The sequence below is a fragment of the Paramormyrops kingsleyae genome, chromosome 5 (assembly GCF_048594095.1).
Source record: "Paramormyrops kingsleyae isolate MSU_618 chromosome 5, PKINGS_0.4, whole genome shotgun sequence".
Taxonomy (NCBI): domain Eukaryota; kingdom Metazoa; phylum Chordata; class Actinopteri; order Osteoglossiformes; family Mormyridae; genus Paramormyrops; species Paramormyrops kingsleyae.
Genome location: NC_132801.1, coordinates 2,910,945 through 2,928,077, shown reverse-complemented (window position 1 = coordinate 2,928,077; position 17,133 = coordinate 2,910,945). Strand labels below are relative to the sequence as shown.

General features: G+C 39.9%; 2 long non-coding RNA genes across 3 annotated transcripts in view; one reads left to right on the top strand and one right to left on the bottom strand.

The window, feature by feature from the left end:
• The window catches only part of LOC140590820 (uncharacterized), a 19,327-nt gene extending 12,743 nt beyond the window's left edge, over positions 1-6,584 (top strand). Inside the window, exons 4-5 of one of the 2 annotated variants that reach the window (XR_011991661.1) lie at positions 5,019-5,156; positions 5,430-6,582. This is a non-coding gene — a long non-coding RNA (uncharacterized lncRNA). Of the gene's footprint in view, positions 1-5,018 lie in introns of both variants that reach the window. The other variant, XR_011991660.1, reaches the window with a different exon arrangement.
• Positions 6,581-17,133, bottom strand: LOC140590821 (uncharacterized). Its single transcript, XR_011991662.1, has 2 exons — positions 15,832-17,133; positions 6,581-8,949 (listed from the first exon to the last, which is right to left on the bottom strand). It is a non-coding gene; the product is annotated as an uncharacterized lncRNA (long non-coding RNA).

Genomic DNA, 17,133 nt, shown 5'->3' with positions numbered 1-17,133 from the left:
TGGAAGTTTGATGGTTACTTGCGTAGATCGTGCGAATGATGGACTTTTTGGCTGATTGTGTGTTTTTCCCTCTAGGTTTTTCGGTTTCTTTTCTTTACTTTACCACTGCTTAGGCTAAAAATAATATATATAGAGTGTAATTTATTAATATTGCCGCTTTTTACGGTGTAGGTACCCGATAGGTACATTTTTGGTAATCCCTGCATAGTAACATACTGCAGCGAAATAAAACTTCTACTTTTTAACTCCCTGACATTTCTTTTTTTAAAACGTATGGATTTTTTTCCCCAGAAAACTACTCTTATAAGTTGTATATATTCAGTGATTTTGTAGACTAAAGGGATTATACGTTTATTCTAGCTCCGTAAGAGAGAAAATGGTAAAGGAGTGTATTTTTTTAAATGAGAATTAAATGTACGTGTTGGCCTGTACTATATGAGTGAATATTGCAATGAACTCGGTTGCCATAAAGAAATGCCGGCCTTGGATAGGTTAGTAATTGTTTTCTTATGTTTAATGAGCAAACCAGGACGATGAGCTGTGCTTTGATTGTGACTCATATTGGTGGGTAGTGGTGGGCGGATCGATCCAAGCATGGATAATATCGATAATAATGTTGGTGTTGATATTGATCAATACCAGTTTAATGAGATCGATACTTCAGTTAGCATTTCTCTCCCAAATGTACTGCGGTGTCTGTGTTCGCGCTGCTGCTCTCGATTGGCGCTCCCGGCTGTCACGTGACTGAACGGCGCGCGCCACGCAGACAGGTTGACTTGCGCGCGCGCGCGGGCACACACACACACACACACACACACTACATTATTTACAATAAAGTATTGAATTAAATGTGCTGTGTGTTATGTCATGTATAGTGGTTAATGGTTATTGTTGTGCATGGTGTGTGTATGTGTGTCCGCGCTTCCACCGTGTATATGAGGAGTAAACGGGGCGATGTGCACGGTGGGCAGTGCGAGGGTGTAGTAGTACGGGTGTAATAAAAGCCATCTGGTGATTAAACCCCGAACTATCTCTTCTGTTTAATTATTGGCAGCAAGACGTAAAACCCATCCTGAACATCCGATGCCCTGTATAGTGCACTCTATGCAGGATTTTTGTATTGTATTAATTGTAAATTGGGACTTCTAATCAGTTCAAAGGTTTTTAAACATGTCTTAGACCAGAAATTGTGGTCCCAGCTGATTGATAAATCTGCCTCCCATTTTGCAACAGGAAGGGATATTGATTCATCCATTTTGGAAAGTGTCCTGTATATTTTAGACAGTAATTTGGGGGTTTTGAGATTAAGGAATTCTGCCACAATTGGTGGTATTTGTAATTTGATTTGATTAGACTTGAATTTCCTTTTTACTATAGATTTAACTTGGTGATATTCTAAAAATCTATTCTTGTTAATCCCATGTCTTTTAACTAATAAGTCAAAGGGGATAAAGTGTATTTCTTCGAATATATGTTCCAAGTATTTAATACCTTTACAACTCCAATCCGGGAAATTTATCATATTATTGTTTAGTATAGTATGTCAGGGTTGTTCCAGATGGGAGTACGTTTGCATGGGATTAATGAAGACTCAGTCGTTCTTAGAAACTCCCACCATGCTGTCAGAGAAGAGCTGATACTGATGCTTTTGAAGCATTCGTGTCGTTTAATGTTTGAGCTAATGAATGGTAGATCCGAAATCTCTATGTTATTGCATAGAGCCTGTTCTACGTCTAGCCAAGGTTCATCTAAGAGGGTATGTTTTAGCCACCCTGAGATGTTTTGAAGCCTGTTGGCTAAGAAGTAGTGGTGAAAGTTAGGCAGATCTAGTCCTCCTTTGTCCTTGGTCCTTTGCAGCGTTTTTAAGCTAATACGCGGTGGTTTATCTTTCCAAAGGAATTTAGAGATGGCGGAGTGCAGGGATCTAAACCAGTCAGGTGATGGTTTACTTGGAATCATTGCAAATAAATAATTAATTCTTGGTAACACCATCATTTTTATTGATGCAACCCTTCCCATGAGTGATATGGGCAGGGACTTCCATCTAACCAGCTCATCCTCTACCTTCTTTAAAAGTGGGATGTGGTTTAATTTAGTTAAATCTGCCAGCCTAAGTGGAACATTAATACCTAAATATTTAATATCCCCAGATTGCAGTGGAGTGGAGGAAGAGTTCTGAAAGGAGCAGTTAATTGGAAGAACTGTAGATTTTAACCAGTTTATTGAATAATCTGAGACTCTTGAGAAAGAGTTTATTAATGTAATTACCTGAGAGAGAGTGGTTTGTGAATGCTGGAGAAAGAGTAACACATCATCCACATAAAGACTGACCTTATGTTCTACATTCTTGCATTTAATGCCTTTAATCACTATAGCCTGTCTAATTGCTGCTGCTAGTGGTTCAATAAAAATTGCAAACAGTGAGGGGGAGAGAGGGCATCCCTGCCTGGTGCCCCTCTTGAGACAGAAGCTAGAGGATGTTTGGTCATTTGTCCTAACACATGCTGTTGGGGAACTATATAATATTTTTAACCAGCTTATGCAACTTTGCAGATTATTTTAAGGTCAACATTAATAAGGGATATTGGACGATAGCTGGCAGGCAATATAGGTTCTTTGCCTGGTTTTAACAAGAGACTAATGTTGGCAGAATTCATATTTGGTGGTAGTCTACCATTTTCCTTGGTTTCCTGCAACATTCTGTAGAATGTTGGTGACAGAATTGCCCAGAATTCTTTATAGAATTCTGCTGGAAATCCATCGGGGCCTGGAGCCTTATTATTGGGCATACTGTTCAAAGCTTCCTGGAGTTCACTTGGTGTCAGCGGAGAATCCAGTGCCATCGTTTGATTATCTGATCATTTCGGAAGGGTTATACTATCAAGAAACTGGTCAATTTCGTCTTTAGATGGGTTTATCTGTGGTGAGTATAAAGATTTGTAAAAGTCCCTGAAAGTGTTGTTTGTTCTATCAGGGTCATATACTGTATCCCCGGTTAAGTCTTTAACAGCACATATAGTTGTTTTCTCTTTATTTATTTTTAACTGGTTTGCTAGAAATTTACCTGATTTGTTACCATGTTCATAATTTTGCCATCGAAGTCTTTGTGCTAAGAATTGAGTTCTTTTATTAATAATTTCATTTAATTCTAATTTTGCTTTTAAGTATTTCCTGTTCCGGGGATGATATATAGGCTTCTTCTAAGGATTTTATGGTTTCTTCTAATTCCTGAATATACTTGTTTTCTCTTTTCTTTTTATGTGATGAGAATGAGATTATTTTACCTCTCATCACAGCTTTGCCTGCTTCCCAGAGAATAGATGCTGATGTTCCAGGCAGGTCATTATAGTCTAAATATAAAGCCCACTCTTTTTTGAAATAGTAAAATCTCCATCTTTAAGCAAAGATGTATTAAATCTCCAGTTTCTAATTGGTGGAATGGCCTTCTTATTTATTAGGGTTAAAGATACAGGAGCATGATCGCTGACTGCTATAGGGTGTATCTCAGTGTCTGAAATGTCACTCAGCAGTGAGCTGCTGACTAGGAAATAATCCAGACGGGAGTACGAGTGATGGACGTGTGAGAAGAAAGTATATTCCCTACGGTTGGGGTGAAGAGAACGCCATGCATCGCGAAGACCATAGTCGCTCATGTACTGCTTAACTATATTTATGGATTCCCAATTGCGCTGAGCAGCTGTACTGAGCCCGTCCATTTCTTTATTTAGTGCGAAGTTGAGGTCGCCCCCAAGAACGAGTGCGCTATCTAGGTGTTCAGAGAGTGCGGTAAAGAAAACGTGGAAGAATGAAGGGTTATCAACATTTGGACCATATACAGTATACTAACAATACATAACTTTTTGTTAAGTATAGATAATTTAATGATTATAAATCTACCCTCTGGATCTATAATTGTGTTGAGTACTGTGAAATTAACATTTCTATGTATTAAAATTGCTACCCCCCTTTGCCTAGAGTTATAACAAGCTGAGAACACATTAGGAAACTCAGGTGTTTTAAGTTCATCTGTAGTAGTGGTTGAACGACTTTAGATTTTTTAAAGTCGACTTTTATGTGATTGAAGTCCAGTCGACGTCGACTAGTCGCTGGTGACGTCATCATTAAAACGATGCAAAAGTTTTGCAACATGCCACAATTTGTAATTTATTGACAGGAACAAAATATACAAATGCTGTTAGACAGCTCATAACACATTGCAAAAACAATGCAACAGCACTGGCTAATTTTAGTGCCAACAAATGCACAGTCAACACAATAAACACTGCACTTACTAAAAATATAAAAACGACAAATAGTTTATGCAAAAGTAATGCATACCGTCGTCAGAACAGAACACTAATTCATATGAAGTGATTTCATAACTCTCGAACGAGAAAGGCTATAAGCCTACTCACTGTCAGAGTCCTGCTCAGTCACATAATTTACTTTTTTATCCTGGTTTGCGTGCAAGAAAATGAGGGCGTTGACATGGGCTGGATGCAGGCTCGCACGCTGTCGCGTAATTGTATTCCCAGCGAGTGAAAAGATTCTCTCGCTTGGGGTGCTGGTAGCTGGAACAGCTAAGTAGCTTTTGCTAATATGCCGCTGCTTTTCTGAAATGACCCACTAGGTTCCTGATCGGTGCACGTGTGACGTGTCGTGTAAGGCTGCCATGTTTTTCACGTCAAAATCACATGATCCACGCAGCGCGACTAGTCGACTTCAATCAAAAAGCGTCATGACAGAGTATTAAGGTCGACCAGTCGACTAGTCGACTAGTCGGTGCAACCCCTAATCTGTAGATGTGGCAGGGCACATCTACATCTTCAGCATCTACATTTATTAAAAATACACTTAATATTCTTTGCTAAAAAATAAATGTACACCATTTGATTACCTTTATTAGCAAGAAAATGTCATATCTTTGATTCATCAAAGTAACCTCCTCTAGCAGTTATAACAGCAGAGAAACAACAAAAATCCTGAAGGGTTAGGAGTATGAGTTTGCTTGTTTTCAGGTATGGAAGATAAGGATAGATGTGCATGTGTTGAACCATGATGGCAATATCATGGATGCAGCGAGCATCGAGGCTATCACAGCACTGTGCCACTTCCGACGACCAGACGTCGGAATTCAGGGAGAAGAGGTGACCATCGTGAGTATCACTGAACTGTCATGTCATCTTCAGGGTCTTGCACTTACCTTAAATAGTAGAAATCCCTGTACCATCTGCATCTTGTTCAGTTCCTCCACCAACAGATGATGCACATTGTATGTAAATATTTGATTAAGGAAGTGTCCACGGTGTTGCTTTTCATGAAAATATATGAAGCTGCATGTTAGTAATATCTGTGGTTCTGTGGCTTATTTTGTTAAATCTGATGTGCGCTGCAGTACTTTGGCAAAATGTAAATGCGTAATTTTACAGGTTCTTCGATGTAACAAGATTGCAAGTGTCAAGGTCTGTGAGATAACAGAACTAATCAATAAAGCCTTGGAAAATGACAGGAAAGTTAAGTATGTATTTGGAATTTTATTTCAAAAGGCCTCTCCTTTGATGTTTAAACCATTGATCTAGGTGAGAAGTTTTTCTCTTAGCTGAAATTGTACACTATTGGTACCAGTTGCTTACCATTATTTTTAAAGACACAGTATTTGTCAGTAACCTCATATAAAAGCAAAGTCATTCAGACGCATAACATTTCCCTTCAAAATCACTGAGGATGGGTTCAGGGTTCAGATGTTGAGGACTGTGATTTGAATAGTCCTGTCCTATGTTTACCCAAAACACTTGGCTGCATTAGCCACCCTTAATTTGTATACCTGGAGGAAACCCCATGATGACACGGGGAGAACATGCAAACGCCACACGCATGGAACCCTGTCGGAAACTTGAGCCCAGGTCCCAGAGGCGTGAAGCAATCACTGCACCAATCACTGCACCACCGCTAGCCAGCCTTATTGTACAACAGTGACAAGGATTTGTGCAGTGTGCTGATGAAGGCCAAAGCCAGCCCAGCTGTCTGCACCAGCATCTGCGCTGAGTACTGCAAGAACCTGGGATTGAACCAACAGCCATGAGATCATCAGGCTAACGCGCTCCCAACTGAGCTACTCCGGCCTGGTCAGCATTGAGTAACATTGCCGGTTAGACTGGGGGGTGCTACTGTATATCAGTTAATTCTGCAAACCTTTGCAAACTACTGGAGGAACAAATAATAAATAACACAAGTCAAGTGCTCAACTCATGCTTGTTCATCATTAATGAAAATTGATGCATCTTTCATCTCCAGTAGCTACAGCATTTGTGCATGATTTGTACTTCAGTAATAATAACCGAGTTACTGCTAAGTATCTGTGCCCCCTCAAGTAAAGTGTTACTGCTTTTTCCTCTTCTGAGAGGAAGTAACTGTTTTTGCCGACCTCATAACCAAGCCCTGGGGGCAGCTTGGCATTACACATATATCAATATTTATTTATATAACACCACAGGGTTTACAAAGTGCCCAACAGACACTTGAACTGAAGAAAAAAAAACAAGTTAATGACAGGGAATTAAAATAAACACAAAAGAAGTGAGAAAGTATTTGCAAAAAATAATTTATTAAAATAACTGATTATCTTAGATTATTATAATAAGTAATAAGTAATTAATTATAGGATGTAAAAAAGTAAAAATACTAATACTTCTATATATACAAAACTCATATAATATATTAGCCAATACATGAGGTCCAAAAGACCTTCACCAGTATCTACAGCCAGAATGATAAGTGCATTGAACATAGACTGTAGAAGCCGGAAGAATCTATGCCATTTGGTGGTAGATGGCTTTTGGTCTGGTGGCCCCTGTCCTTGTCCGCCCCAGTCCGGGTCCTCCTCAAATGACCCATGTCCTCCTCCGCCCAAGTCTGGGTCATCCACAAGTAGCCCCTGCCCTCCTTCATCCTTCTCCATGACCTCTACATGTAGCCCTTGTACTGGTTTGCCCATCTCCTGGACCTTCCCAGTAGGCTCCTGTCCTTTTCCACCCTTCTCCATATCCTCTACAGGTGGACCTTGCTTTTGTTCGCCTACATTCTGGGTCTCCCCAGTAGGCTCCTGTATTCCTCCATCCTTCTCCATGTCCTGTTTAGGTAGCCCTTGTACTGGTTTGACCATCTCTTGGTCCTCCCCAGTAGGCTCCTGTCCTTCGCTCCTCTCCCTGTCCTCGACAGGTTTAATGTCTGTCTTTGGAGCTTCAGTTTGTTCTGGGGCCAGTTTCACCAATTCACTTCCTGATTTGGTGCTTTTAGGACCTGGGCTCTGATTCTCTGTGCCCTTGGCCAAGACACCGCTGGCTTCATCCATGCTGAGCACAGCTTTATCTTTTTTGCCAAGCTTTCTCAGCTTCCTCCACACTCTGAGGTGAGCGGGCTTTTTCTTTGGGCCCTGAAGCTTTTCTTTCTTCAGTCCCTGCTGCTTTGTGCAACTCAAGCCCATGCTGTTTTCTTTCTGCCTCTTCCTTCTCTGATGAAAATGTAATGTGGGTGAAAAGAAGCCAAGTCGATTTTTCAGGAGTGTCTGCTCTGAAATTGTCGCCAAGACTGTCATGTGAAGGTGAAATCACCCTTTATATAGGAAACAGAACTAGAAGTTCTAGAACTTCATTGACCAATCAGTGATGTCTTCCACCATTACATAATGTGCCGACATCACAAGCCATATAAGGCATTTGACATTATATTGTTTATACCAATACAGGATTGCTGGTTGACATTTAAAATCAGTACTTTATTTTTAAAGTACTGTACAGTACTGTACTTTCCCAAATGAAAGATATTATGATGTACAGTAATAATAACCGAGTTACTGCTAAGTATCTGTGCCCCCTCAAGTAAAGTGTTACTGCTTTTTCCTCTTTTGAGAGGAAGTAACTGTTTTTGCCGACCTCATAACCAAGCCCTGGGGGCAGCTTGGCATTTCACATATATCAATATTTATTTATATAACACCACAGGGTTTACAAAGTGCCCAACAGACACTTGAACTGAAGAAAAAAAAACAAGTTAATGACAGGGAATTAAAATAAACATTAATTTATTATGGAATAAACATTAATTTATTAAAAGTAAAAATACTAATACTTGTATATATACAAAACTCATATAATATATTAGCCAATACATGAGGTCCAAAAGACCTTCACCAGTATCTACAGCCAGAACGATAAGTGCATTGAACATAGACTGTAGAAGCCGGAAGAATCTATGCCATTTGGTGGTAGATGGCTTTTGGTCTGGTGGCCCCTGTCCTTGTCCGCCCCAGTCCGGATCCTCCTCAGATGACCCATGTCCTCCTCCGCCCAAGTCTGGGTCATCCACAAGTAGCCCCTGCCCTCCTCCATCCTTCTCCATGTCCTCTACAGGTAGCCCTTGTACTGGTTTGCCCATCTCCTGGACCTCCCCAGTAGGCTCCTGTCCTTTTCCACCCTTCTCCATGTCCTCTACAGGTAGCCGTTGTACTGGTTTGCCCATCTCCTGGACCTCCCCAGTAGGCTCCTGTCCTCCTCCATCCTTCTTCATGTCCTTTACAGGTAGCCCTTGTACTGGTTTGCCCATCTCTTGGTCCTCCCCAGTAGGCTCCTGTCCTTCGCTCCTCTCCCTGTCCTCGACAGGTTTAATGTCTGTCTTTGGAGCTTCATTTTGTTCTGGGATCAGTTTCACCAATTCACTTCCTGATTTGGTGCTTTTAGGACCTGGGCTCTGATTCTCTGTGCCCTTGGCCAAGACACCGCTGGCTTCATCCATGCTGAGCACAGCTTTATTGTTTTTTCCAAGCTTTCTCAGCTTCCTCCACACTCTGAGGTGAGCGGGCTTTTTCTTTGGGCCCTGAAGCTTTTCTTTCTTCAGTCCCTGCTGCTTTGTGCAACTCAAGCCCATGCTGTTTTCTTTCTGCCTCTTCCTTCTCTGATGAAAATGACAGAATGTGAAGGTGAAATCACAAATCCCCGTTCGAGATTTTAAACAATAAGCTCATGAAATCTTTTCTAGAGATCAGAGAATTTATTAAGTGGAAATGCTTGATGCTGCCTTTAGGGTCAGAGGTTGGAAGTTTGATGGTTACTTGCGTAGATCGTGCGAATTATGGACTTTTTGGCTGATTGTTTTTCGGTTTCTTCACTTTACCACGGCTTAGGCTATAATATATAGAGTGTAATTTATGAATATTGCCGCTTTTTACGGTGTAGGTACCCGATAGGTACTGTTGGCATATCAACAAAACTGTCGGTGCAGCGGTGAGAAAAATCAGGAGAAGACTAACAATGAAGGAATTATAATTTCGGAGGGAAAATAAATTCACACAACACGTTATTAACTATATGAACTGGGAACAATCTCCGTTCCTTTTATCGCACACACATACATATACACTTATATACACTTCGAGCATGCGCATCACTACTCAAATGCCCCCTACCGTACAATCAAATTATGACAGACCATATACAATTGAGAGCATACATTTACATTCACATGTTAACACCCCCAATTGCTCTCACATTGCTAACTTAAACATGTTCTTACAGTATTATCACTGTACCGTCTACCATAATAATCAACACATGAATTTACATACCAAAAATAAATCCCTTAAACTTTCCTAACTTCACCTTTGCTGCAGGTTTTGTGATAAGGTCAGCAACCATCTCGTCTGTTGGACAATAGTCCAGTGTAATTTTTCCTTCATTTAACATGGATCTGATGTAGTGGCATTTGATATCTATGTGTTTACACCTCTGCCTGCTTACAGGGTTCTTTGCTAGGGCAATTGCACCTTGATTATCTTCATAAATTTTCACTGGTGCATAACACGTTTCCTCATCTATTGTATGTAATAGCTGAGTAAGGTACACACTCTCCTGTGTCGTGTCAGTAAGTGCCATTTACTCAGCCTCACATGTGGACAGAGCAACTGTAGATTGTTTCTTTGTTTTCCATGAAATCAAACCTCCAGTTTCACTCAAACTGAAACAATATCCAGTCATGCTCCGTCTGTCATTTGAATCTGCTGCCCAACCTGCGTCACTATAGGCCTGCAGTTTTAGGTTATTCTTACACTTTCTGTAACACATTCCATAACCAACTGTGCCTTTTAAATATCGTAACACATGTTTTGCTGTCACCCAATGTTGATCACAGGGGTTAGACAGGTACTGTGACAATTTGCTGACTATAAAACTTAAGTCTGGTCTGGTACAAGTTGTCACATAAATTAAACTTCCAACTAACTCCCTGAATTTCCTGGAATCAACAAACACATCATCTTCAGTATAATTCAGTTTCTGCTCACATGGTGTTAGTCTGGATTATTGATTCTGTCATTTCAAACTTTCCTAAGAGTTTCTGAATATATCTCTTTTGGCTCATCTTTACAAAACCGTCTCCTAATTCAACATCTATACCCAAGAAATGTCCCAGTTTTCCGAGGTCTTTTATTTTAAACTTCTGTGTCAGCATTTCTTTCACAGTTTGCATTGCACTCTCATCACTTGCAGCAACTATCAAATCATCAACCCAAATAATAAGAATTACTTTGTCACATCTCATTTCTTTAGTGTACACACAATGGTCAGCTGGACTTTGTATGAATCCATTTTCACACAAGTGATCGTGTAACATTTTGTTCCAATTTCTGCCTGATTGTTTTAATCCATACAATGACTTCTCCAATTTGTATACCAATTTTTCATTTTTCTCTGATTCAACTTCAAATCCTTCTGGCTGTTCCATGTACACTTCACAGTCTATCGGTGCATGTAAATATGCAGTCTTTACATCCATTTGATGTAACACCATGTCATTTTGTGCTGCAATCTGCATTAACACTCTAATGCTCGTCATGTTAGCTGTTGGTGAAAAGGTTTCTCTGTAGTCAACTCCAGCTACCTGACTATACCCTTTTGCTACATACCTTGCTTTGTACGTCTCCGAACCATCAGGGTTGTCTTTAATTATATATACCCACCTTCCCCCCACTGCATTTTTACCTTCGGGTAAGGTGCTCAAAGTGAACGTGTCATTTTCTCTCAGTGAGTGCATCTCCTCTTTCATAGCATCCATCCACTTATTGGACTGAATAGAATTTACAGCTTCTGGAAATGTCTGTGGTATATTACTAATTAACCTGTAACAATAGTCAATATTGGTCAGTATTTGGTCATCCGTGTTATCATCAGTCTCATAGTCATTCAAGTACCCTGGCTTCCTATGCTCTCTGCTGGGGTAGCGTCTATCAGAACTGTCTGTACAAATTTGGCTGCCCTGAGTCGGTACTTGATTCTCTTTCAGTGACTTCTAGGATGTCACTGGTCCTACGGATCTGTCTAGTGTCGGCTTTCCTCCTCATGTCATCGTCACTACAGTCATCAACATTTATCTGCACTGCTGTACTCTTTTCAACAAATTTCACAAGCCTGTGCTTCAGGACCTTACCGGTATCTGGATAGTACACTAGGTAGGCGGGGCTATATTTGTCGTATCCAACAAAAACTCCCTTCTCACACCTAGAATCTAATTTCTTTTTGTCTTGCCTGTATGCAAAACACACTGTTCCAAATGTTTGCATCCTAGAAATGTTAGGCCTCTTTCCAGTCAACATAAAGTACGGTGTTTGTTTAGTACGACTACAGTAACACCGGTTCCGGACTACTGCTGCTGTGTACCGCATACACACACATGTCTTTGGGTAAGTTACTCTCAATGATCATGCACCTAGCCATATCGAAAAGTGTTCTCCACTGGCGTTCTGCAGTGCCATTTTGGTGTGGTGAATAAGGAGCTGATGTTTCATGCCTAATCCCACTTCTGGTTAGTAGTGACTTAAATTCTCTATTTACAAACTCTGTACCATTGTCAGATCGTATGCATTTAATTTTACCATAAGCTGCCGTGTCTGCAATGAGCTTCTCCAAAGCTGCTGTAGTGTCACTTTTGTTTTTCAGAAAATATACAAATACTGTACTGGAAAAATCATCAGTAAAAATCATTGCATATTTATGAGGGGCATAAATATGCAATGATTTTTACTGATGATTTTTTTATTTTTTATTTTTCTTGATGCTGGCTCAATTGGACCTGCTAAATCTGTGTGCACTAGTCCTAGTGCTTCACTAGCTCTACTGTAAGGGTTTCTGTTTCTACTCTGAATGAATTTTCCCTTAACGCACACTTCACAGTTAAGGGAAGACTTATCAACTTTACCCTTAATATTCATGCCATCAACAACATATTTTAACTTAAGAATGTCGTCGAAATTGCAGTGTCCAAGAACCTCGTGCCACTTCTGTATACTCTGACAACTATTACAATTGTCATCACTTTCATCATTAATTGTGTTTAAGAAATAAAGTCTGTTATATTCCTTAATGTCAAATTCATTACCATCTTTAAGCTTAATTTTATCTTTCCCCTTCTGGAAGATCACCCTGGCGCCATTCGCTGCCACTGCCTTCACGGAAAAAATGTCCTGTGGATACGAGGGAATGTATAACGCGTCTGTCAGCGTCGCTGTACAACGTCGTCCTCTGCTGTCCCCCAGCTTTACTAGTGCGTCACCTCTCTGTTGCGCCACTCCTATGATTCTTGTTCCGTCCGCCAATTCCATGGTGTGTTTATCCGGTTGGAAATCACTGTCAAACGCTTGAAACTTCTTAATATCGGTAATGATGTGTGACGTCGCGCCTGTATCGACCATCAGGCCCTTCAGTTCCATTCTCGGTTGCGTCGTGTTTTCACTTGTCTTGAAAACGAAACTATATTCGGTGTCCTTCTCAGCCATCTGCTTGGCGTTGTCTTTATCACGCGGTCTCCTTCTGCACGTTGAGTCTCTGTGAGTCTGCTGTGCATCGGAGCACCAGGCCTTTCTTGTGCTTGTAATTTCATCACGTTGTCCTCTGTTGCACAAGCACTATATTTCTCCGTGTCTTCATAACTCCTCAACCTTGTTTTAAACTCGGCAAACGTTATAGTGTTGTCGCAGGGTATATACAGAAATCCAGAGGTTAAATTTAACACTTTTTAATACCTTTTTTAATACTTTCTCAATATTTTTTAAAACCCGCACGGCATTGAGTTGCAACCGTTTTTAAACAAGTTTCAAACTGATTTAAAGATTTATAATGTTCCACAATTTTGGCCTGTACAACAGAATTTAAATAGGGAACATGGGTCAACAGAATAAATTTAGTGACTGTGATTTTGAAAACATCTTGCATTTAACTTCTTCAGTCACAAGTCCATATCTTTATCCACTAGGCTATTCATGGCAAGTGCCTTAATTGTTTGGCTTTTTCTTCAATGAGTTTGTCGATTTGCACCAGTTGACTAACTGCTCTCATCCATGCATTCCTGATTTAGGAGTTGTGCATCGCATATGCGAAAAGAGAGCGCTGACTGTCATTATCATAAATTTATCACGCTGATTTAAACTCGTATTGACCAGTAAACGACAAGAAACATAAATAACACAATCAACAAAAATCTGCTGCCAAGTCAATCAGTACTTGTACTGATCGCTTGCTCCATTTTAACTGCGGTTCCCGAAGAGAACTCTATCGGCAATCTATGGCTCATCCTGCTAGTCCCGGATGTAGAGGGTTGAATTTCGGACCGTATTTTAAACCTGAAATTGTGGCAGCGTATTTGAAACAGCGAAAATAACGGGACTGAATATTGTAAAGCAGAAATAAGAGGACTGAATGTTACTGCTTGAATAATAAAGATGCGAATAAAACACATGGAATATTTTAAACTGAATTTGTTCTTTTGAAATTTATTTTGAGGCGAAATTAAATTAACTGAATTCATGTGGTTGAATTATAAACATGCACTTTAAAATACGTATCTTTTGGAACTGAATTTTGGAAGCCGAATATTTTTGTACTGAATATTTAAGCAATGAAATTACGATTGAAATGTTTTCAGTTGAAATGTTCAATGTTTAAATGTATGCACATATTAAATTACAGTCCCCAAAAATCGAATAAAAAATGCGTTTTTATTCGATAAGTGTAATTACCAATGAAACTATCAGCATTCCACCAACAAGTCTTATTATGTTGGAAATTGGCACACACACACAATTTCACACCCCACAATACTCCGATATGGAATAACAAATATATCCTACATAGGAACAAGTCCCTATTTTTTGAGGAATGGGTAAGTAGAAATATTTGGTCAGTAGTGGATTTAATGGATGAGAGTGGTAATATGTTAGACTATAACTCATTCACTTTAAAGCAGGGATTTGCCTGTGACCCAAAACAATTCTTTACTGTTATTAATGCAATACCTTCAGGTATAAAAATGTTAATGAGATGTTACCTTTCCTATTCCAAAATTACTGCTGTCCTTCCGTTGTTATATGTTGGTGATATTGAAATAGAAAATAAACTCTGCACTAATAAATACTTAAGACGAATTATCATTCAATCAAACTACCCTTGTCAAATATTAAGAAATAAATTAGACCACACATTTGATAAAAATACTGTTAAGTACTTTAGAACAGCCTATTTGAAACTCCCTATTCTCCCCAAGGTAAAAGAAATGCAGTTTAAAATACTAAATGATATATATCCCTCCAATATCTTTTTGCATTCAAAATTTAATTTTGAAAATATACCTTGTTACCTATGCAAACATTTATATGAAGATACAGAACATATATTCTTTACATGTAGTTCGTCCCAGTCTTTTTGGAAAGCTTGGCAAGAATGGATGGCAGAGAAGCGTGTGATTACTGATAGTTTCACTTTAACTTTAAAAAAGATAATATACGGGATAACCAAAGAGTGTGCTGTTTTATATGATTTGATTAATATTATTCTGTTATTAGCGAAATACTTTATACATAAATGCCGATATTTTAAAACTACCCCTTTGTTTTTTGTGTTTAAAAAAGACCTGAAAAACTTTTCAGATGCCCTTAGTAAATTGAAAAATTCAAAGGCAGTAAACTTGCTTGATCTGTTTGTATTATATAAGCTGTGATCCCTTTTTTTATTATTACTGTTCTCGTTTAGTCTCTATTTCCTATCTGTATACTTGATTCTCCTTCTTGGAATATTTTGTTATACACATTGCATGGAATCTAATATGGTTGGATTGTGTTGAGCCTTCCATACTGTAATTTTGACAACTTGCTGTATTCAATTCTTTTTGTACTCAATAAAAAAAAAAAAAAAAAAAAAAAAAAAATGAAGTAATGAGCTAATCCACATTTAAAATAATTTGCGAGAAATTTTGCAGATAAACTTTAAAACACAAATGGACAATTTGTAGTTAAAAAAAATCTAAAATTTAATACCTCGTAAATTTGCGTGTAATACCTTTTAATACTTTTTAATGGCTTTAATTTTTGCTTATGTGATTTACTACCTTTTAATACTTTTTAAAACCCCTCGGACACCCTGTGTCGCCTTGCGTTACATGCGCAACAAATGGTTTGAACTTTTCAGGCAGTCCTTTTAAGACCATTGCTATTAAAAGTCCATCACCTAAGGTTTCCCCTGCGTTTCGTAGGGCCGTAATGGCATTTTCTGCACGAATGATATAATCAGTCACGCTTTCTCCCTGCGTTTTCTGTAACAAAATCAAATCTGTATATAAGCTAATTATTCGTGTTTTGCCCTTACCTGCATAATAGTCTCTTAAAATCTGTAACGCTTTTCTGCCGTCATCTGCAGCTTCTCGCATAACGAGGGAGAGACTTTTATCATCTAGAAATTGTATTAACTCGGAATTTCCCATAGTTCATAATTTTTTTCATCTCCGTCAAACACTAACCTGTTCCATCGGTTAGTTTGTTCCCTCAACCTGGGTTTAACAGCTTGTGCGTCGGCCATGTCTACCATGCTGTCTTCTCGAACTTTCGCGGTAATTTTCTCACACGAGTCCTGGGCCCATAACCTGTTGGCATATCGACAAAACTGTCGGTGCAGCGGTGAGAAAAATCAGGAGAAGACTAACAATAAAGGAATTATAATATCGGAGGAAAATAAATTCACACAAAACGATATTAACTATATGAACTGGGAACAATCTCCGTTCCTTTTATCGCACACACATACATATACACTTCGAGCATGCGCATCACTACTCAAATGCCCCCTACCGTACAATCAAATTATAACAGACCATATACAATTGAGAGCATACATTTACATTCACATGTTAACAGTGCTTAGCTTGTTGCTAACGATCAAGCTATACAGTATTGTCTTTTCAGACTGATGCACATGATACGTGCTGCCAAGCGATACACTAGCAGATGCAGGGAGCGCAGGTCAGGTCAGGACAGGTTGGGGAGCATGTACTGATGCAGTGCGCTGCCGCACCCACCACACAGCAAAACTCCTCGGGATCCCAGCTGGTGACCCCCCAGGCAGACAAGCGGTCCAGTCCCACCCTCCGGAAGTAGCCATCCATCTGCCGCAGCCAGGTGTTACGTGGGCATCCCCTCTGCCTAGTCCAGCCACTCGGGTCCTCAGCAATGACGATCCTGTGAGCCAGATCACCCTCAGAGAAATGTGCCACATGGCCATAGTGCCGTAACTGACGCTCCCTCACAATGCAGGTAATGTGCCTCATTCGGGACTCCTCTATCAACCGCTCATTCGACACAAAGTAAACCAGCGGTACCCAAGGATTCTCCGAAGAGACACAGTAGCAAAGGAGTCCAGTCTTCATATCAGCTCACTGGACAGCGTCCATGTCTCACAGCCATACAGCAAGACAGGGAGCATCAGGACTCTAAAGACTTGAACCTTCGTCCTCTTGCAAAGATATCAGGAGTGCCACACACCCCTTTCCAGTGACCTCATGACCCCCCCATGCTCTTCCAATCCGTCTGCTGCATGAATGTCACTGCCGATGTAGGTAAATCTCTCGACATGGTCCTCATTCTCCCCGCAGACAGACACACTACTGATGGCTGTGCCCAAAAAGTCATTAAATGCCTGGATCTTGGTCTTTAACCAGGACACCCACAATCCCAGACACTCAGACTCCTCGCTCAGTCTCTCGAGAGCCCCAATCAGGGCCTGCATTGACTCCTCTAAGATCACAGCATCGTCGGCAATGTCAAGA